The 23076-nt window shown below is 36.7% G+C and overlaps 2 long non-coding RNA genes across 4 annotated transcripts in view; both read right to left on the bottom strand.

Moving 5' to 3' along the window:
* The window catches only part of LOC147578990 (uncharacterized), a 435699-nt gene that overhangs the window by 17574 nt on the left and 395049 nt on the right, over nucleotides 1-23076 (bottom strand). Inside the window, exon 5 of one of the 3 annotated variants that reach the window (XR_015253442.1) lies at nucleotides 16292-22259. The exons of the other annotated variants lie outside the window; for them this stretch is intronic. This is a non-coding gene — a long non-coding RNA (uncharacterized LOC147578990). Of the gene's footprint in view, nucleotides 1-16291; nucleotides 22260-23076 lie in introns of those variants that run through there. 3 annotated transcript variants of the gene reach the window in all.
* LOC147578992 (uncharacterized) lies at nucleotides 10031-16140 on the bottom strand. Its single transcript, XR_015253439.1, has 2 exons — nucleotides 15810-16140; nucleotides 10031-10247 (listed from the first exon to the last, which is right to left on the bottom strand). It is a non-coding gene; the product is annotated as an uncharacterized LOC147578992 (long non-coding RNA).

The following is a 23076-nucleotide window of genomic DNA, read 5'->3' as shown; positions in this document are numbered from 1 at the left end:
CTCTCTTTCTCTCGAAAATAAATAAACATTAAAAAAGGAAAAAAGAAAGGATGATTTGGACTTTGGATAGGAAAAAATGATCCAAGCAGAAGGAATCGCAATTCAAAGCCCTAGTCAGAGAAAATATAGCAAATAAGGCAGATCGTTCCATATGGAACTAATGCAAGCAGTTTTTGAGGCTATATGAGCAAGACGGTATTGGCGTCAGTGTAGACAAATGGCCAGAAGAGAATTTCAAGTTTAGTTGAGAAGTAAATCATTAAGGGGTGTGTAAGCCATTGTATATTAAAGAGTTTAGAAACTCTTTAACCGGAAAAAGAAAAGGTAATTATTGCTGGCTTGCTTTTGCTTATTTTTTTCTATCATTGTTTGTGTTCCTCTTCTTTGGTTTCCCCCTCTTTTCCTTCTCCTCAGGTCTCCTTTTCTCCCCTATTTTTCATTTCAACACAAGAAATGTCATTGATTCATTCAAAAAATCTTTGTTGAACACCACCAAATATAAGACACTCTGCTGGACCCTGAGAACGGTTACTCAGCAAGACAGACCTATTTTGTCCCTCGTGAAACTTGGAGCCTGGTGGACAAGTTTGACATGTTCAGGGAACTAAAATGAACCAAGTGTCACTTAAACTTCAAAGTAGGGAAATGTCATGAGATGAGGTCAGAGAAGAAAGCAGCAACACATCAGAGAGGGTGTGTTAAATTAGATAAGAAATTTTAGTCCTTATGCCAAGAGCAATAGAAAACCTTCAAAGTACTTAAAGCATGGAAACAATATGATTTGGGTTTATAAAAGATCACACTGGTTTTGTATGAATAATCAGTTAATAAAGGGGAGGAATAGATAAGAAGACATCTGTAAGTAAGCTAATGCTATACTCCCTGCCAAAAATATGCTCCCTCAGAACAAGAAGGCAGTGATGGTGATGGAAGAGAACAATGTTACAGGTGGTGGGAGAGGTGGATTAGAAGAGGAAATGCAGACTATTCTGTTTAGTCATTTAGACATTGAAGAGGTAAACTCATCAGAAATTGTGGTCTTTCCACAATTAAATTAATTGTGGTCTTTCCTCATTAAAAAAATAATTAAATTGACAAGCACTTCCTCCTCCAGCGTCCAGAAAGTAGTGGGTATATATATATATATATATACACACATATATATATGTATATATATATATATATATATATATATATATATATATATATATACACCAGCTATATGTGTGTGTGTGTGTGTGTGTATCTTCTTATCTTATTTATCCTCTTCAATGTGGTTTGTATTGCTCAATGCCACTGATGTGGTTTTGATACAGACTCAAATAACCTCAATAACATTCAAACTATTGGACATTACCCAGTCTGAACTCCTCAAGCATCATTAAATTGCCTCTTTTCCAGAGCTCTCTATTTTGTTGACTTTAATGACAGTAGAATCTCCTTTCACCTTGGTGACCCCTTTGCCCTTGTCTCTTTCTCTAGTTTGGCTCATTTTTCTGTCTGGCCTTTAAATAGTGAAGCTGGTCATGGTTCAATCTTCAGGCCTCTTTTATTCTCACTCTGTAGACCGTCCCCATGTTATCTTATCCAAGCTCATGCCTCTTAAATTTATACCTCCTTTCCCTACAACTTTCCTGAATTGCAGACTCAAATCTAATTGCATAATTAGATCTCCATTTAATTCTTCACTCACACCTAAACTCAACTTCACTGCACATTCACAGACAGGGAAGAATAGAGGAGGATGAGGTTGATGGCTAGGTAGATATGTGTAATTGAAGACATCAGTGAGTGGAAGAGAAAGTCTTTAGAAACGAATTTTTAAAGAAATTGGGAAGCCAGGGTGCCAGACATTCTCCCTGAGAATACTGAAGCTACCAGAAGCATGGTAAAAATCCTCAACAAAACAGTAACAAACCACATTCAACCGCATATTTAAATGATTATACACCATGACCAAATGGAATTTGTTCCATTAATAATAGCATTGAAAAATACTTAGTAATTAACTTAATCAAGGAGATAAAAACTTATACAATGAACACTAGGAAACATTACCGAAAGAATTAAAGACAAAAATAAACGGAAAGACAACCAAAATTCATAAATTGGAAGATGTAAAATTGTTAAGATATTAATACTTACCAAAGTGATCTACAGGTTCAATGCAATCTCAGGAAAAAGTCCAATGACTCATTTTGGCAGAAATATAAAAAATCCATATAAAATTTATACAAAATCTCAAGGGACCACAAATAATTAAAATAATCTTGAAAAAGAATAAAGTTGGAGGATTCATAGTTTTGGATTTCAAAACTTATTACAAATATACAGTAATGAAAAGAGTGTGGTGCTGATATAAAGACAGATATATAAACGAATAGAATAGAATAGAATAGAATAGAATAGAATAGAATGGAATATTCAGCCCAGATATGAACCCTCGAATACATGTTTAAATTATTTTCAAAAAGGAGTCCAAGATCATTAAGTGAGGGGAGTGCAGTCTTTTTAACAACCAGTGCTGGGGACACTGGATATCCACATGCAAAATGATGAAGTTGGACCATTACCTAATACCATATATAAAAGTCAACTCAACATGGATCAAATACCTAAATGCAAGAAACAAAACAAGGAAACTCTTAGAAGATAACCTAGGGCAAAATCTTCATGACACTGGATTTGGTAATTTTTCTTGATATGACATCAAAGGCAAGGCAATAAAAACAAAAACAGGCAAGCTAAACTTTATGAAAGTTACAAACTTTGCACATCAAACAATGCTATCCATGGAATAAAAAGGCAACCTACAAAATGGGAGAAAGCATTTTCAAATCATATATCTGACAAGAGATTAGTATCTAGAATATAGAAAGAACTCTGAAAACTCAACCACAACAACAAAAACTCTGATTCAAAAGTGGGCAAAAGACTTGCATAGTCATTTCTTCAAAGAACATGTATTAACAGCCAGTAAGGGCATAAAAAATGCTCAATCACTAATTATTAGATAAATGCAAATCAAAATTACAATAACTACATATGTAATAATCCCAAACTAAAAGCAATCTTTATGCCCATTAACAATCGAATGGATAAATAAAACAGTGAAAATGGAGTAACCAGATATATGTAATATAAATCTGAATTACATAATTTTGCCCCTAAACAGACACAAAAGCATAGACATCGCATTATTACTTTTCTGTATTGTTCAATAAAAAAGAAAAGAAAAACACACAAAAAGCATAAATATAGTGTTCAAAGTTGAGAAAGGAGTGACCTTTTGGGAGGGGGTGGGGTATCAATGCAGAGGTGATATGGCAGGGGGTATTTTGAGTGCTGGTGACATTTGCTGATTTACAAGTGGTTGCTTAGATGATTCTTGGAGTTAATTCATCGAAGTGTAAATTGATATTTTCTTGCACTTTTTTGGGATATACTCTGCCTCTTAATTAAAAAGAAAACATCCTACTTTACCAACCACATGAGCATCACAGAAGTAGCGGTTGGGATGTTGGAAGCCCAGTACAAAGGGCCATTAAACGTTTACAAGGCTAAACAGAGGTTAAAGAAAAAAGAAAAAAAGAAAAGAAAACATCCTAATTGTCACAAAACTATAAATACCTAGAAACAAAATTAGTAACAGAGTAAGTTGCCTATATGAAATAAACTATGAAACAAAACCTGAACACATAGGGAGATGACCTAGGTGCTAGAATAACTAGAGACATTCTGCAAATTGATGAGAAACTACTCAAAAGCAAAAGCCAATAGTAATTAATAAGAGAGATGGACAGGCAATTCATAGGAGAGACAATGCGAATGTTGAACCCATTTCAAAGGTGTCAACTATACTTCAAAAGAAAACTCAGGAAAATGCAAGTTACAACAAACAATAAGATAGTTTGCTAATTGTTTTTGCAAAATTTTATGAAGTACCTGTAAGAGAAAGGTCTAATGTGAGGAAATAGAAACTTTCTTTGCCACGTTACTAGTGGGAGAGTGTTTAACTGAACCCTTCTTGAAAATAGCCTGGCAGTATCTATTATATTTACAATTGCATAAACCCTTTGTCCGACTCTACCAAAATGATAGTGCCATATATTAAACTATATGCACAATATTTCTGTTTATTTGCATCATCACTTACAATGACAACATTGGGAACAATTTGAATACCCATCATTGAGGGAGTAAATCTGTGTTTACTACATCTGAAGAGCTGTCCATAATCGAATGCAAAAAAAAAAAAAAAAAAAGTTGAAGAAAAATGTGGTCATATCTTGATTCTGTAAAAACATTGTCATAAAAACTATTGGTATAATGGCTTGGGAAAGACATTCTTAATCTACTACTCTCAGAAGTATGGGAGTGGATGAGGCTAGGGACCAGCTGAAGATATTTTTAATTTGTTTTTCTTCTTTTATTATTTAGTTTGCCGCGATGAGCATGTATTGATATATACAGATATGTATATATAGTGTAATCTAAGGGTATTTATAAACAGAAACGTTTCCTTCACAAATCAAATATATGGCACTTTTCCTTCTTTTTTGTAAAACCTCATACTTTCGGCTTCACTCATTCCGACTTCCCAATGCCAGTTGTTTCTTGTCCACTCTCATTAACTTCCCTTGAGACTGGTCTAGCTGTGCCAGCTTTTCTTTTATTATAATGGTTATTTACATGAACAAGTATTTACAGCGTGTTAAGATGGCTCTGTGGCCAAGTTTAAAAGAGAATTCTGGTAAATCCCTTCCACTCACAATGCTTTTATCTATCACTGTGCTGTAGTTCATTGCTCTCCTTCTGTTTACTTAAAGATTTCATCTAGGTTCTTTATGCTTTGCCAGCACCCAAAGGCACACTTTTCTCTTGATGCATTCCAGTTTCCATAGTACTATTTGCTGGCTTGATTCTCTAAGAGACGATCCGTTTATTGAATCACAAAGACTCTAGATTTAACCCAAGATAAATGTTGAATATTGCTTCGGGTCCTGGAAAGCATTAGATGCTCTGTGAAAAAGTGGCTCAACCTCGAAGTTAAAAGCAGCCTGTTTGAAGTTCCAAATCCACATTCCTCTTCAGTGTCCTCTGTCACCACAAGATTTTTTACCCTGGGCTCACCTTGACAACCCAAATCCTCTTCTTACTGTATCAGTTTCTTTCCTCTGGGAATTCATGTAGAACACAGACTCTAAGATCACTCATTTTGCTCTCCTGGAGAGCATTATTCTTATTTAGAAGTCCAGGCTTTCCATGTCACGGTGGCCCAAATGCCCTAATGGTTAGGCACAAACTCTTTTTATGGCTCTCCAGATGCTACCCAGATAGTTTAAGCTAGTAAAATTCCATCTAAAAATTTTCCTTATACCACTCCCTCTTCCGCATTCAGTGTTGAAGAGTCCTGTTTAAACCCTGCTCTCTTCCTCCTTCCCGATGACCACCATCTTTCTTTAGTTATTTTCACATCTCTTCTGATTAATATAGTGGCCTTCCCTTTGACCATTGTCCCTCTAGTCTTTCTCAACCTCCATCACACTTTTGCCAAAGTTATTTTTTGAAAACCAAAAAAATCCAAGCTTCTCAATTTCCTCCAAAAAGAACTTCGATGTTTTTTCTTCAATACTACAAGAAAAGGGCTGAAAGTCTTAATATGTTACACATATCTCTCCATTAATTTCTGCACATCATTCTGACCTTGACACCACTATTCTGCCAGCATTGCCCACCACCAAAGCCACAGACTTTGCCATAGCTTCTTGCATTTGGAGATACCATTTCCTTTGCAGGAAGATCCTTCTGACCCTGTTCTGGGTGGTGGATTCCCATGCATCCCTTTAGACTCTACTCAAGTGGCAAAAGCTCTGAAGCCTTCCTAAATCCTTTAGGCGTATAGCTGTTTTTCATTTTTGTCTTCTTTAAAAAAATTTTTTTAAGTTTATTTATTTATTTTGAGAGAGAGAGCATGAGGGCAAGGGAGGGGCAGAAAGAGAGGGAGTGTGCACTGTCAGTGCAGAGCCCAATGTGGGGCTTGAACCCATAAACCATGAGATCATTAGCTGAGCTGAAACCAGGAGTTGGACGCTTAACCGACCGAGCCATCCAGGCACCTTCCATTGTACTGTTTGGAGTTCTACTTTAGTATGTATCAGATTGTATTTTAACCATCTGACTATATATACATGGCACCCACCTTAAATCATGAGTTCTTCAAGGTCAGGGATAATCACCTGATACCAAATATTGGATTCAGTCTCTGACATGTGTACTTATTTGAGGGGCCTTGGGGATGACAGAATAAACCCAGCTCCTCCACAATAATCAGGTGTTGTAATATTCCATAAAGACCCTTGTTAAAACTTGATGAAGTCAGATCAGGAAATGAATCAGAGAGATGTCTCTGTTATTTTATTCAAAAGACATCCTCCCATAAACCTCTGTTAAGATTCAGTGGAAAATGACATCTATTTCCCTCATTTCAATTGTGGACTAAATAGTATTACCAAACATTCTACTCTTAAAAATTGAAAATTGGGTTTCCAGACTGCAAAATGTCTCAAACCTTTGACTCCTTTCACTACTGCTAAATCAAGGTGGAATTTTGTTTTCCACTCAAAAGTTGGTTTTACTCCAGGAGTTCTTAGAGAAACCTCTTATGTTAGGGAATTTCTGTTCAAAGTGCAAATTCTGCTGCCCAATTTGTGATATTCTTTCTCTTACTTTGTAACTATGATTTATCTATTATAATCATGGTATATAGCCTGCTAAAGAATAAACTTTTATAGGTAGTATGGTAGAATATATGTATATATGAAAAGAGAAAGAAAGATTTAAAAATCACCTCATACGTATACATTTCAGGTAAGGAATCTGATACTTAGAAAGCCTAGGTCATTTATTGGCATCACTCTATTATGTATCCACGTTCACAAGTAAGTACAAGATTCAAAGTTCATAAGCTCCCAAAATTTTACATTCATTCTGCATATTGCCTCTCTGATTCGGATTTCATCCATAACATTTATTTCCACATTTTAAGTCATACAGTGTCAATAATTAAGGTTTCAAGAGCAACAGAGAAACGAAAAAAATATATAATGAGGTATTTTAACTGAATTTTAAATTGTGTAACATTCACATAGTTTGATTTCAGCTATAATGTTCATCTCCTAATTACATGCCCAAACCACTAGCTAACAGATTTATTGTGCATTCGAGTATATTATAAAATTTAGCTAATTATTTAGGGACACTCGTTGAGACTCTCAAATTAGGCTGTCACTCCACTTTCACTGTGAAAATGAGTAGTGCTTAATTTTTTGTGAACGTTCAAAAAGCTTTTAAGGTACTTCAATGTGCTTTCCGTTTCTTCCATACCCCTCCAAATACATTTTAGAGAGATTTATAATAGAGGAAGAGGAGAAATGATAACGTTTGCCTGGATATAAAGAGAAAAATAACCAGCTAATGGGCGGGTTAGGAAGAAAGAATGTCAAGACGAATGGCTGGGGGGAGGGACAGTAAAAGTTTAAAGAGGACGGCACGTACCACCGGACGGTTGTGGCAATCTTTTCCACAAGATGTGTAAACTTACTATATTTTGTCTCGTGAAATTTTATCACCAACCTCTGTGCATCTCTAAAAGAAATACTGAATGCTCTTTACATACGATTTCTAAAACTTTAATTTCTTTTGATTATTCTCCCCCAAGGTATACTTAGTGGAATGCTGCAGATATAATTATATTTCCAAATGTATCTTTAACAATAATTTAGAACCTAAGTGTCTTAATATTAAAAAAAATATTTAGAGAAATGGAACAAAAATAACCTTTATAGCATTGTATATTTATTCGGAAAACAACAACATGGTGATAGCCCAAATTTTAGACCAAGTCATGAGGGAAACAAAAAATTAGGGTTAAGGATTTTGAGTACATATGTTCAATCTACTTGTGATTAGCTGGGTAACCGTAAGAATATAATTTAATAATATAATTTCTTTTTTTTTCAATTATCCATTAGTAAAATTAGTAAACGGTCCATTAGTAAAATGTTCATTAATAATTGTCTTATCTTGACCACGGTCGTGGGAAGAAGTTTATCTGTGTGACCACGATGCATGCTGGGAAGGAGAGTGGTAAATTTGAATAAGGAAAAAGCGCATAGTAACTGCAATCGCTATTTGTGAATTCCAAGAGAAGCTAGGATGTTTTGAGACAATATTATTTGGGTTCCAATCACAAAATATTTGAGTTCACTCAAATGATTCTCATGTACCCTCAAGTTTATGAATCGCAGCACACTGGTGTTTCTTATACTTTACTGTGAATACATATTACCTAGACATTTGTTAGAATGCAGGTTATAATTCAAAAAAGTCTGTGGGTTAAGTTTGAACACTTACATTTCTAACAAGCTCCCAGGTGATAGCGCTGGTCAAGGTACCACACTTTGAGTAGCAAAGTAGAAGGTTATGGCTTCCATAGTAATTAGAGAGATAATGAAAAGAAGTGGCCCTGTGATATATGGTTAAGAGTCTTTCTGACATACTAGACATTACAATAAGACTCTAATTTGGAATTTGGATAAGGGATATGAATTTGGGGTAGTAATAAATGAGACAGGGAAGGCCCCCCCAGATTGGAAAAAAACTTCGGGTAATCTGTATTGGGAAGCAACTTGCTTTAAAAAGTAAGGCAAAGAGTGTGGTGCACAAAATTTGTGTAGAGAAGAACATGTTTGAGTGAACTTTTCAGTAATAGATCAAAATGAATGGAGACAGATGCAGCTGGTTCAGCTTCAATGACTTAGAATGAACGGGGAGCTTAAAAACTTGAGTGTTAACATCTGCATAATGTAGGGGATACCCAAAAGCCATTAAGACAAAAGAACACAGGATGAAAAGGCTTTTGAAGAGAAAAGGAAAATTAAGATGTTTTTCAGGCGGTGGCAAAACAAAAAGGCAAAGGAAAGACTTTATGAAAGTTATAGGTCATCTCTTTGGGGAATGTAACCCTTGCTGCCGAGAACAGGCAGAAGGAAATCCATCTGAGTCTACTGGGCAGGAAAGAAGAAATGGGAGAAGTTATCTAGAGAAACAATTAGAAGTCATCTAGAGAAGCAATTAGAGAGGCAATAGAAAATGAGATAAATCCTGTTGTGTTTTGAACTAAAGTAACCAGGAAAGTCCATGCAGAAGCCGAGAAGGAATAGATCCTGAAGCCAAGAAGAAATATGGCAAGAGAAGTCACGAGGGAAACAAAAAATTACATTCAAATTGAATGTAAATAAAAAATTACAAATTGCAAATTACATTTGCAAATTAAAATCACAGGAGTTCCTGGGTGGCTCAGTTCGTTAAGCATCCAACCATGGCTCAGGTCAGGATCTCACGGTTCATGAGTTCAAGCCCTGCGTTGGGCTCTGTGCTGACAGCTCAGAACCTGGAGTCTGCTTTGGATTCTGTGTCTCCCTCTCTCTCTCTCCCCCACTCATTTTTTCTCTCTCTCTCTCTCAAAATAAACATTAAATAATTAAAATCACAAAGTTTATTATTTTTATGATTCCCTATTAAAAAGGAAAAAGATGACATCAGTTCAAGCTTTCACAAATTCTAACTAACTGTATTAAATGCTGGTGGAAAGGGATTGCATCACAAGGGTAGCAATTATTTTTAAGAGGTGGAAAGACTAACGTAAGTGAAAAAACACGGTAAAATAAAGCCGCAGGGTAAAGAGTAAAGACCAATGACCAACTGGTTGTAAAGCGTGGAGGAAAGGAGTCTGCAAAGGTGAAACTAAGAACTCCATCCCTGTGGAGGAACTCGGAGAGGTTCCATTCATTTGTGGCACAGACACTTGGAGTATATTTGACCTTTGGCTTGGTGAACAGCAACAGACCTTCCTCTCTCTTTTGGTTCTTCTGCCACTCTCTCACTCTTACTCATTACTAGCAACATATTGTCCCACCTTCTTTTCAAAGATACATGAGATCTTCAGAAAAACAGAGCCAGATAGAAGTTGAAAGTGATAAAAACAGATTTTATTCAGGGACTGCTGCAACAGCAGAAAAGAGCCTTCAGTCTAGGACTGGACTCAATTCCACGTACAGCTAGAACACTGGGGATTTATAGCCAACGAGTAGATGAGGGGGATTGGTGGATGAAAAATCACTAAGAGAAGACATCAAGGTAGGGGGGATTCTTGCTGAAGACAGGCCAGGATAATTAGCTGTCATCTGAGGGATGGAAAGGGATGAAGAATATGATTAGATATCAAGCGTGGTCAGATCCCAGGGCTGGGGACTCTACCTAAATTGACCTAGCAGGATTCTTGCAAAAACTGGGCTAGATAGGCCCAAGGACAAGGTCCAAGGATGAGGCCTAGTTGAGAAGGGGGCTTAAAGGAACCTGACGGAAGTTTGATCAAGGAGAGAGTCTTTGTCAGTCAGAGGATCAACTGTCCTCAACTGAAAACGGAAACACTCTGCCATGACTCTGCTGGCCTTCTCAGTGTTGGGCCTCACCATTTCCCTAAGACCTGTGTTTTTTGTGTTTTGATTTTTAATCACCACCCACAAAAAACTAAGGCCTTTCCCTTTTCCCTTCAGGTCATAGTAGAGGACAGCCTTGAACATCTCATAAATGAATTTGGGTTATGAAAGTCATGCTTAATAGTAGTTACTATCTCATTCCTTACATATGCGTTGTTAAGACTTCAGTAATGTTTACATAGGAATTACAGGGACTAAGAGGAGATAACTTCATTTTGGGGATATTTTCAGCTGCATATACTCCCGGGAAAGATCAATCCTATGTGATTGGCAGCACTATAATTTTTAAACATCTAATTGGTCTTGGTTCATATCCAATTCTGCCATTACTCAATGTTCTCAAATCTATTTCAGAGTTTATCAGAGGAAGGAGAGGAAATTATCCAAAAGCAAACAACCACATGAATCATTACTGATTGTGATGTATCTCATTAAAAAAACATTTGAGAAGTACAGAAAAGTAGGGCAGAGCCAAATGGCTGTCATGTTAAGGACAAAGGGAAAAATGATCAAGCATTAGATATAATTTAAAAAATTACAATTTTAGCAGAATATACACATAGAAATAGCTGCTGTCTTCCATAACAGTCATTGGAGGAGATGTCATACAATGATGTTTCTATTGCTCAAGACATTTTTGAAACACTTCCTGGGAATTTTCATCAGGATCACTTTATAAGTCACATAAGAGAGTCACTCCCATAAAATTATGGTCACTGTCTATATATTTGCACATTTTTACCATAGCATCTGTATCTTTATTTTTAAAAATAAACATAAAAATACTTATTATTGAAAGTGTCCCTGAGTGAATGTAGATGAAGATATCAACTTGGCACGTTGGAATAAAAACCTAAGTAAAATCTAACATAGTCTTCAATTTGAATTGTTTTAAGGACCAAATTTCCTTACTTCTTACTGGTAGTAATTTCTTTTGGCAATAGTTTTACAAGGCAAGAAAGAAAATAAAGCTTGATTCATTACTTATTTGGAATAAACAGGATCAGATATTCCCTTTGTGATTTCTTTGGGCACAAAAAGGAAATAGTTGTACAAAAGATTAACTTGGAACAACATATTAATACACTCACCATTGTCAAAGCAGCAAGTTGTGCAGTAAACTAAATTTCTGGCAATTTCAGAGTCATTATTTTTTGAAAAATTTTTAAATGTTTATTTACTTTTGAGAGAGAGACAGAGAGAGAGAAAGAGAGAGTACAAGCAGGGAAGGGGCAGAGAGAGAGGGAGACACAGAATCCAAAGTGGACTCTAGGCTCTGAGCTGTCAGCACAGAGCCCCACACGGGGCTCAAATTCAGGAACTGCAAGATCATGACCTGAGCTGAAGTCGGGACACTTAACCAACTGAGTTACCCAGGCACTCCTCAGAGTCATTATCCAAAGTAGAAATCATAATGTATTTCTTTCTTACCATGAACAAGATGGAATCCCTATGGAGGCATATCACTTGGATATCTGGTTTAGTAGAATGCATGTATCATGTTGCATGTCAATCACTGAATTATTAACACAAATCTTTGTGTTCTTTCCTCCCAGTGTGAATCAAAACCACTTGATAGGAAATTATTTTTTATAAGGAGAATATTGATCATAACCATATGTGTAAATGATTCAATTCTTTGGTATGGGTTTTTTAAATTATAAATTCCCCAACTGATTAAAAATTATCAACATTGTTATTGTTAAATAACATCATTATGTAACAATGTCGAATTAAGACGATGGCAATAAAAAGCGTATTTCTTCAACAAATTCACTTTAAACATTGATATGAAATGTCTGCCTTCCTTTCATTTTATACTTAAGAGCTCTTTGGGAACTGTTCAGAGATAAGCCAAGGAAAAATTGTTACTAGGTTTTGAACAAAACTGCTGTCTTTGTCTTCTATCTATCAACACAGAGTTTATGACAATATCCAGTCCTGACCAAGAAGTTTATATTCCTTGAGAGAAAAAAATGGGTGTGTATATAATTACAGGAATAAATAAATTAATGTACCGTCTTTTCAAGGGGGTAGAGTAGCTAATAGGATCCATTCATTCAACAGAAACCAGCTTAAGTAAGGTTTTGATCCTATGCAAGAAGTCAGAATGCATTTTGTCTGGAAACCAATAAAGAGGTTTAAGCAGTAAAGTGGCATGACATGCCTAAAATCATCATTTTGGCAGCCATGAGTAGACAGCCTTGAAAGAGAGAAAGATTGGCAACAGCATGGTCAGTGAAGAAACTATCACAGTGAAGGGATCCAAAGATGATGGTTGTGGGCAGGGAGAGACTTGGATCTCTGCATAGAGAGCTGACTGAAGGCATTGATATTAGGGGAAGGAAAGCATGAATATTCCAGGATAATTCCTCAATGTTTAACTTGATGAGTTGGAATAGATAATCGTGCTATTTAAGGAAATGGAGATGACAAAGAGAGAAGCAGGCTGAAGAAATGAATCAAGCATTGTCACTTGGCTGTCTTAAGTCTGTGATGCTTACTGGACACCCAAAGGGAGATGCCCAGGAGGCGGTTGGACATACAGGTTAACGTTTAGGAGAGGATACGAATTAGAAATAGAAACATCAAAGTCATCTGCATATCACTGGCATTTTATTTTTTTAAAGTTTATGTATTTTTAAAGAGAGAGAGAGAGAGAGTACATGTGTGTATGTGCACACACACACACACACACACACACAGAGGCATGAGTGGGGGAGGGGCAGAGAAGGGGCAGTGTGGAGCCTGACCTAGGGCTTGATCTCACAAACTGCGATATCATGACCTCAGCGGAAATCAAGAGCCTGATGCTGAACCGACTGAGCCACCCACGCACTCCAAAGTTATCTGCATATCACTGGCATTTTAAAGCCGCTTCATTAGATGAACCCAACCAGGAAGAACAAAAGCAAGAAGGAAACTCAAAATGCTTGCACATTTAAAGGTTGACTAGAGAAGAAAGAGAAAGCAAACGAAAATGAAAGAATAGCCAGAAAAGAGGAGGAAAAGCAGAGTAGGGTGTGGTGTCACAGAAACTCAGGAAAGACAGACTTTCCCGTAACAGAATGATTGACAGTGTCACCTATTTCTGAAAGGGTGGTTCTGAGGTAGTACATAGGGAAGCATCTCGTGCACTCCCTGGAACATAGTAGATAATAAATGCCATTTCCTCTCATTTCTTCATTCCACTCTAAGAGGTACTAGTGTTTAGTGATTCAGAGTGAAAACTTGAGAGTCAATCTGCCTCAGTTCAACTTCTCCTGCAGCCATTCCATTATCGCATAGCCTTGTATGAGTCATTTCACCTGGCAATAGTTTGAGTCCTGTATTTTAAAATGGGACGATAACAGTGCCTACCTCATGGGGATGCAGCTAACACACTGTAATCAATCAGTAAGGTTAATTATTACTTCCTTTTCTATTTAACTTTTCTATGTCATGTATTATTTATCCAGTAATGAAAATGAATTAGTTTTTAATATTCATAATGAATACTTATCTAAGTGACTTAATAATTCATCATATTCCCACAGTCCATGAGACAATAAACAAAGCACAACTTTGCTTCTCATATTGTGACCATATCTACTTTTAAATCCCAAGAAACAAAGAATCTAGTGAAGAAATGGGCAAAAGATATGAACAGACACTTTTTTTTTTCAATGTTTATTTATTTTTGAGAGAGACAGAGACAGAATGCAAGTGGGTTAGGGGCAGAGAGAGAGGGAGACACAGAATCCGAAGCAGGCTCCAGGCTTCGAGCTGTCAGCACAGAGCCTGACACAGGGCTTGAACTCAGGAGCTGTGAGATCATGACCTGAGCTGAAGTCGGACGCTCAACTGACTGAGCCACCCAGGCACCCGTGAACAGACACTTTCCCAAAGAAGGTATCCAGATGTCTAACAGACATGAAGAGATGCTCAACATCACTGATCATAGAGGAAATACAAATTAAAACCACAATGAGAAACTACCTCACATCTGTCAGAATGGCTAACATTAACAAACTCAGAGAACAACAGATGTTGGTGAGGATGTGGAGAAAGAGGAACCCTTTTGCACTGCTGGTGGGAATGCAAACTGTTCAGCCACTCTGGAAAAAGTATGGAAATTCCTCAAAGAGTTAAAAATAGAACCACCCTATAACACAGCAATTGCACTACTAGGTATTTATCCAAAAGATTTAAAAATGCTGATTTGAAGGGGCACATGCACCCCAATGTTTATAGAAGTACTATCGGGGTGCCTGGGTGGCTCAGTCGGTAAGCATCCGACTTCAGCTCAGGTCATGATCTCAGGGTTCGTGAGTTCGAGCCCCCCATCGGGCTGTGTGCTGACAGCTCAGAGCCTGGAGCCTGCTTCAGATTCTGTGTCTCCCTCTCTCTCTCTGCTCCTCCCCCACTCACACTCTGTCTCTCTCTCTCAAAAATAAATGAAGTTAAAAAAATTAAAAAAAAAAAAGTACTATCAATAATAGCCAAATTATGGAAAGAGCCCAAATGTTAATAACTGACAAATGAATAAAGAAGATATGATATATATACACAATGTAATGTTACTTGGCAATCAAAAAGAATGAAATATTGCGATTTGCAACAACATGGATTAAACTAGACTGTGTTATGCTAAGCAAAATAAGTCAGTCAGACAAAGATAAATATATAATTTCACTCATATGTGGAACTTAAGAAACAAAACAGATGAACTTAAGGGAAGGGAAAGAAAAACAAGATAAAAACAGGGAGGGAGGCAAACCATAAGAGACTCTTAAATACATAGAATAAAATGAGGGTTGCTGGAAGGAGGTGGGTGGGGGACGGGTTAAATGGGTGATGGGTATTAAGGAGGGCACTTGTTGGGATGAGCCCTGGGTGATATATGTAAGTGATGAATCACTAAATTCTGCTCTTGAAACCATTATTACACTCTATGTTAACTAACTTGGATTTAAATAAAATTTAAAAAATAAACGCTACAGTTATTTTTATGGATTGTGGTCCTGATCACATGTGGGGACATGTAAAAGGAACAAACAAGGGGTACTGGGGCACCCAGAGACTAGCAACAGTGGAAAGTTGTTTCCACCCATAGGACTAAAGAGACAAGAGGAAGAAATGGTGTTATCAGAGTTCACTGAGAATTAGAATTGCAAAGGAGGGGTTTCCTGGTGGGGAAGAGGAAAGTGCTTACTACCTAGGACTGGTGCCTAGAGAGGGAGGGAGAAGGGAGAAGCGGCCACTTACTCTCCTTTTGCCTTCATTTCTCAGTCCACTGGCTGCTTCTAAGCAGAGGCTGGCTGGCAAGGGAGCCACAGAGAGGCAGTTTTCAAAAATTAACCTTCTAAGACCCAGATGGGGTAGAGCAGGATGGGACACAGGCAAAAAGGAACAAAGAAAGAACAACCAAACATGCTTTTTTGCTATTCTCTAGTGTTACCTTCCTAGCCAAGTCCCAGTAAGTGATACTCCGATAAGGGAGATCCTTCCCCATTTCAATACCTTCCTCTCATGCTGGTGGCTAATCCATACTGTCAGCTTCTAAATTGTGTTTCATGTCATCTAGGCTTTCACAACTATTAAACAACATGGAATCTCCTTAGTACTTTGCTTCTAATTATATATATATATATATATATATACACACACACACACACACACACACACACACACACACACATTCACACACACATATCGATATGTATAGATCAGTTAAAAGGGTGTTTTTAAATTATAAAAATGAAAAGCTTGATACAAACTTTTCTGGCAAATATGCCAAAATTTTTGTCTGTTTCCAACATTTGGATAGAATTCCTTGATTTGACTACATCCCACAAGAATGCTTTCATTCCTTTTTTTTTTTTTACTGGAAACTTCCAAACTGTTGACACCACAGATTTTAAAAAATAAACAGATGGGCATGTTTCCACGACTTCACTTTATGTTAAGGATATAAATATTCATCGAACTAAAAGACAATGTCTCTATTTTTTATTGCCTGTAAATAAAAGAATTTGTCAAAGTCATTTTATCCATTCATCCATTGCTTGTTTGTTGACATTAAACAGATCTATTGATGGCTGTGGTGGGAAATTCTTTAATCCTCAGTCCTAATTCTAGGTGATTTAGAGGGTTTTGAAAAATAAAAATGAAACGAAATTTTCACGAGAAGGCTTAGAGTTCAAAATGTCTAAAAATGTCAGATTAGAGAAATTTGTCATAATTATGAGAAGATGAATGAAAATCATTTTCAATGAAAACAACAACTTTTTTATTTTAAAAAAACTTTTTTTAAAAAATTATTTTACAGAGGAAAAATAAAGTATTTGGCCTAGAGTCGTACTGAAATTTAGCCAGAGGAAAGTTTGTTCTGAAGTTTGTCCTGCCTTTAATCTGGGCAAATTCAAGCTACAGCAAAATTATAGTTTCCAGTATCCCTTGAATTTCCAGTGAGTTCTGTTGAGAAGAAACCTCAGAATACAGTGACTCCACATTCTTAAATTTGAGACAGGATAGCATAAAAATCTTTGTTATTTAAATAATATCAGAAAAGCAGTTTGCTAACTCTCTCAGGCTCAGGTTTGTGATTATCAGACCATAATCCATAGATGCAAACCTCTACCATCTTCTCCGTTAAAGTCATTTTATAAAATAATGGAAGCCATTTACTTTCACATGATGATCTAGTATAAACTATTTGTCATTTTCAAATGAGTTCAATTCTCATACAGTCCTTTTGTATGACTAGTAATATCACAAAATGCATGATAAATATAAACTGCATGTTGGCAAACAGAATCAGAAAGAAGCAAAGGTCTTTCACGGCAAATCAGTAAGTAGTGATTACATGCCAACTGAATACAAAGTTATGTGGTCAAATTGATAAAAGCAAATTGTTTATGTTAATTGTTCTTTTTCTCCACTTATCGGTTTGGGTTGCTCAAGACGAATTTGTCCGAAGTAATTTTTGTGTGATATAATTTTATTAAATTTATATATTGGGGAGAAGTATTACAGTCTGGCTGGTGCTTTGCTCATGTCGAGGACACATAAATAGTTCATGTACTTCAGGATCTAACATTTTCTCTGTGGACAATAGAGTCATACTGAGGGGCACTTATGGCAATGAACGACATGTGCTTTAAGTATTCATAACAGGAACCCAAACAAGAGCAAGGTTTCATTGGCATACCTGAGATTTGAGCTGGGGCCACAGCAAGATTAAGTTAGTGTATAGTTAGTAGATAGACCACGTAAGTAACTTTTATTGAAAAGAAAAGTGTAGGAGCACCTGGCAGGCTCAGTCGGTTTAGCATCCGACTTTGGCTCAGGTCATGATCTCCCAGTTTGTGAGTTTGAGCCCCAGGTGGGCTTTGTGCTGACAGCTCAGAGCCTGGAACCTGTTTCAGATTCTGTGTCTCCCTCTCTCTCTCACTCTGCCCCTCCCCTGCTCACACTCTGTCTCTCAAAAATAAATAAACATTAAAAAAATATTTAAAAGAAAAGTCTAGAAAGTGATGGTCTATTTTGGTTTCTAAAATATTTTTCAAGTAATCACTCTGATTTAGAATTTTTCTGTTGTATACAAAATGTCCTTGAAATAGTAAGTGCCACGTATCTCAATGTGATCAAGATACAAAAACAAAAAAACAAAAAAAACAAAAACCAAGTCATCTAGTTAAAGTGTGCTGTGGCTATGAGAGAGAGGTGTGTGTATTACAGAAATGACCAGGAGAAAGTCAGCTCTGTGCTCCTTCACTGGATGGAGAGATTCCCAAGCCACAGAACAAATACAAATGATTCCAGCCGAAATCAGTATAAATGTCATTTTCAGTGTGCAGCCAATTTCCAGATGTGGATTATTCAAGAATATGGTGGAGTTTTCTAATGCTATGTAATATTAACTGGGATACATTTTAATGACAAAACTACTTTTAAGCCGAACATATGAAGGTTTTTTTTGTAAATAAAAATTTTTTTTTAAAAAAAGGTTTTTTTTTTTTCTTATTTTTGTAGTTCGCTTCAGGATTTATTTATTTTGCAAAATATCCAGCTCCATTCTTACTACCAGAGAGTCATAAAAATCCTCAAGAAAATGACAAATTTTATCTTCGACCAAAAAATTTTTTTCAAATTACTTTCATTAGTGATAACAAATTCTAGAAAAGAATATATTGAGTTATTCTCTGTCACACAGCTATTAGGGAATAAAATTGCGAGGTACTGTTTTCCTTAACAGATCCTTTTCAAAGACAAATGACGGAGAGAAACAGAATACCAGCAATATTTTTATTTCTTTTTAAAAAGAAAAATTCTTTAAAAAGAATTCAATTTTAAAAAGATAATTCTTTTTGTTGTGTTTTTTTGTTATATTTTTATTATAATTTGTATTTAATTCTTTTTATTATATACGTTTACGTAATTTTTCAGACGAGAACGTTAGAGACCAGAATGTTAGTTACTTGCCCAAAGTCACAAAGCTAGGGAGTATTGTGTTATGAAAACGTTAATTTATTTCTTGACACTGGCCAGTATATATGATTCAATGTATAAATGTACTTTCTTATGCAAAGAAGAGTGTATTTAAAACACATGAACAGTATTGTTGGTTATGAGAATCTTTGAATTCTGAGATACTAGAGAAAAACCTTGAAAGAGGGAAACAAATCAATTGTAGGTAAGAAAGAAAAGACTCTCGGCGTGCCCGGGGGGCTCAGTTGGTTAAGCATTGCATTCTTGATTTCTCCTCAGGTCATGATCTCACAGTTGTGAGATCAAACCCTGTGACAAGCTCTTCACTGACAGTGTGGAGCCAGCTTGGGATTCTCTCCCTCTGCACCTCTCCTGCTCACGCACACACACACTCTCTCTCCTTCTCTCTCTCAAAATAAATAAATAAACATTAAAAAAGAAAGAAAGAAAGAAAGAAAGAAAGAAAGAAAGAAAGAAAGAAAGAAAGAGACTCTTTGGATTGATGGATTGGACAGAAAGGGGTGTGAGGCACTTAAAAGTGGAAAAAATCATCCTAGAGAGAACTTTTGCTAGTTTGTTTTGTTTTATTTGTTTTGGCAGGAAAGTATGACAAAGTGAAAAAAGATAATGGAATCATCAGGTCATGCTCTATGAAAGATTAGGAAAATTTCAGTCAGTGAAATCTTGTATGGCAAATTTGATGGATAGGATCAGAAAACACCATAGGTTATCGAAAGTTTCTACGGATGAAGATAAGGACAATCTCTAACTAGGTTCATTTTATAAATACACGCACTACCATCCCACTATGATACAATTTGCGATTAAAATAAGTTCGAGCGACACAGGATATTGGAGACTTCACCAAAACATAAAAATTAACATTTGACCGATAACTTGTATGTGTGGGGAAAGTATCTAGCATACCAGCCTTCGTACTGAGTAGCACGTGGTGTGGGTGAAGCACTTCCAAAGAATGTGGTACAGAGACAAGAATTGGCCCAGTTAAAGCCACTTGACTGATGGGGTGGTGTGGTCAAATTTCCACGCGAGTGCCACTGAATGAGAAAATCTATACAAGACCTAGAGTTCAAATAGCATCTGGATTTAGGTGTCCCTGAATGAATCACACTGTTATACAGACGGTCGTGGGAAGTACCAACCTGAAGAGCTGCGCACTACCCACGTCGTCTTGACTGCCTGCAAACGAGGTGATTTTATTCGTCTGCCAGCTGATAAAAAATATATACATCCTTTCTATTAATAGAAAGAGCACTTGTTTAATTCACATTTAAACTCTGTCAACACGTAAGAGTTCAAAGTATTGGTAGAACATCAAGCACAGATCAAATCAACACGAGGACCTTTTAGAAGCACTTAGCTAAGGGCTCCAAAGAAAAGCCCATGCAAATATAAGTCTGCCTTTGTTCAAAGAGATTGAGAAAATTGGGCTTAAAAAGAAAGAATGTCAATATATGCAAGACACAACTTATTTGATGATTCATTGGCAGATATCAAAAGAAACTATGAATTTGGCATAAATCAGTCTCTACGCTGGGACGTTAATGGATTAGAGAAAAACACTGGACTCAATGTAAAAAGACATGGATTCCAGTCTGAGGACACTTTTTGTTTGTTTGTTTGTTTGTTTGTTTGTTTTTTACCATCAGTATTATTTTGGGCAAGTCACTAAACCCCTCGAAATAAGCTTCCATCTATTAGTCTACACAGTTTTGCTCATAATTCTCGTTTTCGCCAATTCGAATGGTCTGAGAAGTTCAGTCCCTGTGCGGCTTGGGCTCTGGACACGTGTTTTCCTCCCGACCCACTCAGTGATGACTGAGCATCTGATGTTTCCTTTTTGTTATGTAAGTGCAACGTCTGTCACACGGTGCATATCCACTGGACGTTGTGGAATGGAATTGAATCATGCACACAAGAAGGAATAAATAAGGTACCCACAAGATTATAAAACACTCAAAAAAAAGGAGAATATTAGAGAAGGCATAAGTAGGAGGAGAAAGAGGGTTGGAGAAGTCAAAAAAACATAGCCCTGCTGGTTTTCCATAGCTGGCTGAGAGGTTGTTTAGGGACCCATAGATTATGAAACACATACTTTTATTTTAATTTTTTAATGTTTATTTACTTCTGAGAGAGAGACACAGAGTGTGAGTGGGGAAGGGACAGAGAAAGAGGGGGAGACACAGAATCTGAAACAGGCTTCAGGGTCTGAGCTGTCAGAGGAGGGGCTGTCAGAGGAATAGCGAGATCATGACCTAGGCTGAAGTCAGATGCTTAACCAACTGAGCCACCCAGGCGCCCCATAAGATCCACACTTTTAGATGCTACACCCTGGATTAGCCCATCACATTATGTGCCTGACTTGGTGTTCTACTCTCTTCGTGCTCTGAATGGTGATCCATAACAGTACCGCCTAAGAGAACTTTCAGCAACGATGGAAACTTCTATGTGTGCCCCTCCAATATAGCAGCCTCTTGCCACATGTAGCTGTCGAGTACTTGAAATGTGGCTAGAGTAACAGAGGAACTAAATTTTTATTTTCACTTAATTTTAATTAACTTAAAATTCAATTAAATAGTCATATGTGGCTGATGGCTACTGTATGGGGTGGCACAGATCTGTAAATTAAGGGGCCAATGAATGATCATATCCTTGCATGGAGCGGAGGAAAGCTTCTAAGACAGCATAGTGGCTCAAAATAATATGTGTCTGACAAAAAGAATAGTTGTTTTAAGGACTCCAGTTTTCAAAACTATCTTAAGATTTTGATTTTCTATGACTTGCAACTTAACACATCTCTTCAATATAGCATTGCATCCTGTCACCAGAAATAGAAACAGAATTCGGTTTGCTCCATGGAACACACTCCTTTACCTTCCTGGGACTCGGTTTTCTCGTCTGTAAAATGAAGTGTTGGACTTCATTAGATTGTATTTAAATTTCTTTTCAGCTGCGGGGACTGGAAGCAAATGAACTGCAGGGAAGCACTTGCATGTTTGATTTCAAGTCTCATCTGTGAATTCCTGTCTCATCATCAGGATCTCTCCAACAGGTTTTCCTTTTCCCTCTGTGCCTCTCACTTGCCTTGTCCGTCCACAGTTCAAACGATTTCTCCTGTCTGAATGATTTATCCTTCTTGATTTATGCTGTCAGAAAGGTTTGTTTAGATATAGTCCAGACATACTTGTGTGTTGCTTCTGCATTCTAATGAAGGAAGACAACTTCAAATGGATCAAGGTTATCAAAAAAAATTAGAACTTTAGTCAAAGATCAGAAGGAAAGAAGGACGTTATAAAATAAACTTGGGTTAAAGAACTCTAAGGTTTAAACTAAACTAAGACAGGAAGCATGTTTTTCTTTCACAAAATCAGACTAATTCTTATGTAAAGGGTTCTTTGCACATAAAGGACCTGCAGTTACAAAAATGCAGATTTTTGAAGTGGCTACTTGGAGTTTGTCAAAGGAAAACAATTCTGAAAATGCACTCTGGTCCCTCTGGCTCCCCAGGCGCTCTGCACCCTGAGGAAGAAAAAGGTTACACAAGCGCCACCTTTTGGAGAAAACAGCAATAGCAACAAGAGAGGCCAGATTTAAAGAACAGTAATTCTAGTTCATTCTCAAAAGAAAAAATGAAGCTGTTCTAATCTTATCATAATGCTTAGAAGTTTTATGCCACAGAGGTTTATAAATCATTCAACTGACAAATACAAATAGGGCGGGATTAAAACCTGGATTTGGTTTTCCTCGTTTGTTAACTGGTATATTTAAATAAAGTAAGTAAAGTATATCTGATTTTGTTTTAAAAGAGTAGGAAATAACCACAAAAGAATAAAAAGCCACCCAAAATGCTGATGTCATGATTCTCTTTTGGCCTTGCTCATGAATATAGATCTACTGGGAATATTAATTACTTGCTCCCAATGACGCTGCCCTAGTGAAGACAATCCTTAACTTTAAGCAGTGTCCTTTCTTTTTTTTTTTTTTTTTTTTAATATTTAGAATGGAAAACTGGAAACGCATA

Source organism: Puma concolor, chromosome B4 (genome assembly GCF_028749965.1).
Source record: "Puma concolor isolate L17-30 chromosome B4, mPumCon1.1.hap2, whole genome shotgun sequence".
In the NCBI taxonomy this organism is placed as follows: domain Eukaryota; kingdom Metazoa; phylum Chordata; class Mammalia; order Carnivora; family Felidae; genus Puma; species Puma concolor.
Note: the sequence above shows the minus strand (reverse complement) of the source record. Positions and strands in the feature narration are given on the sequence as shown.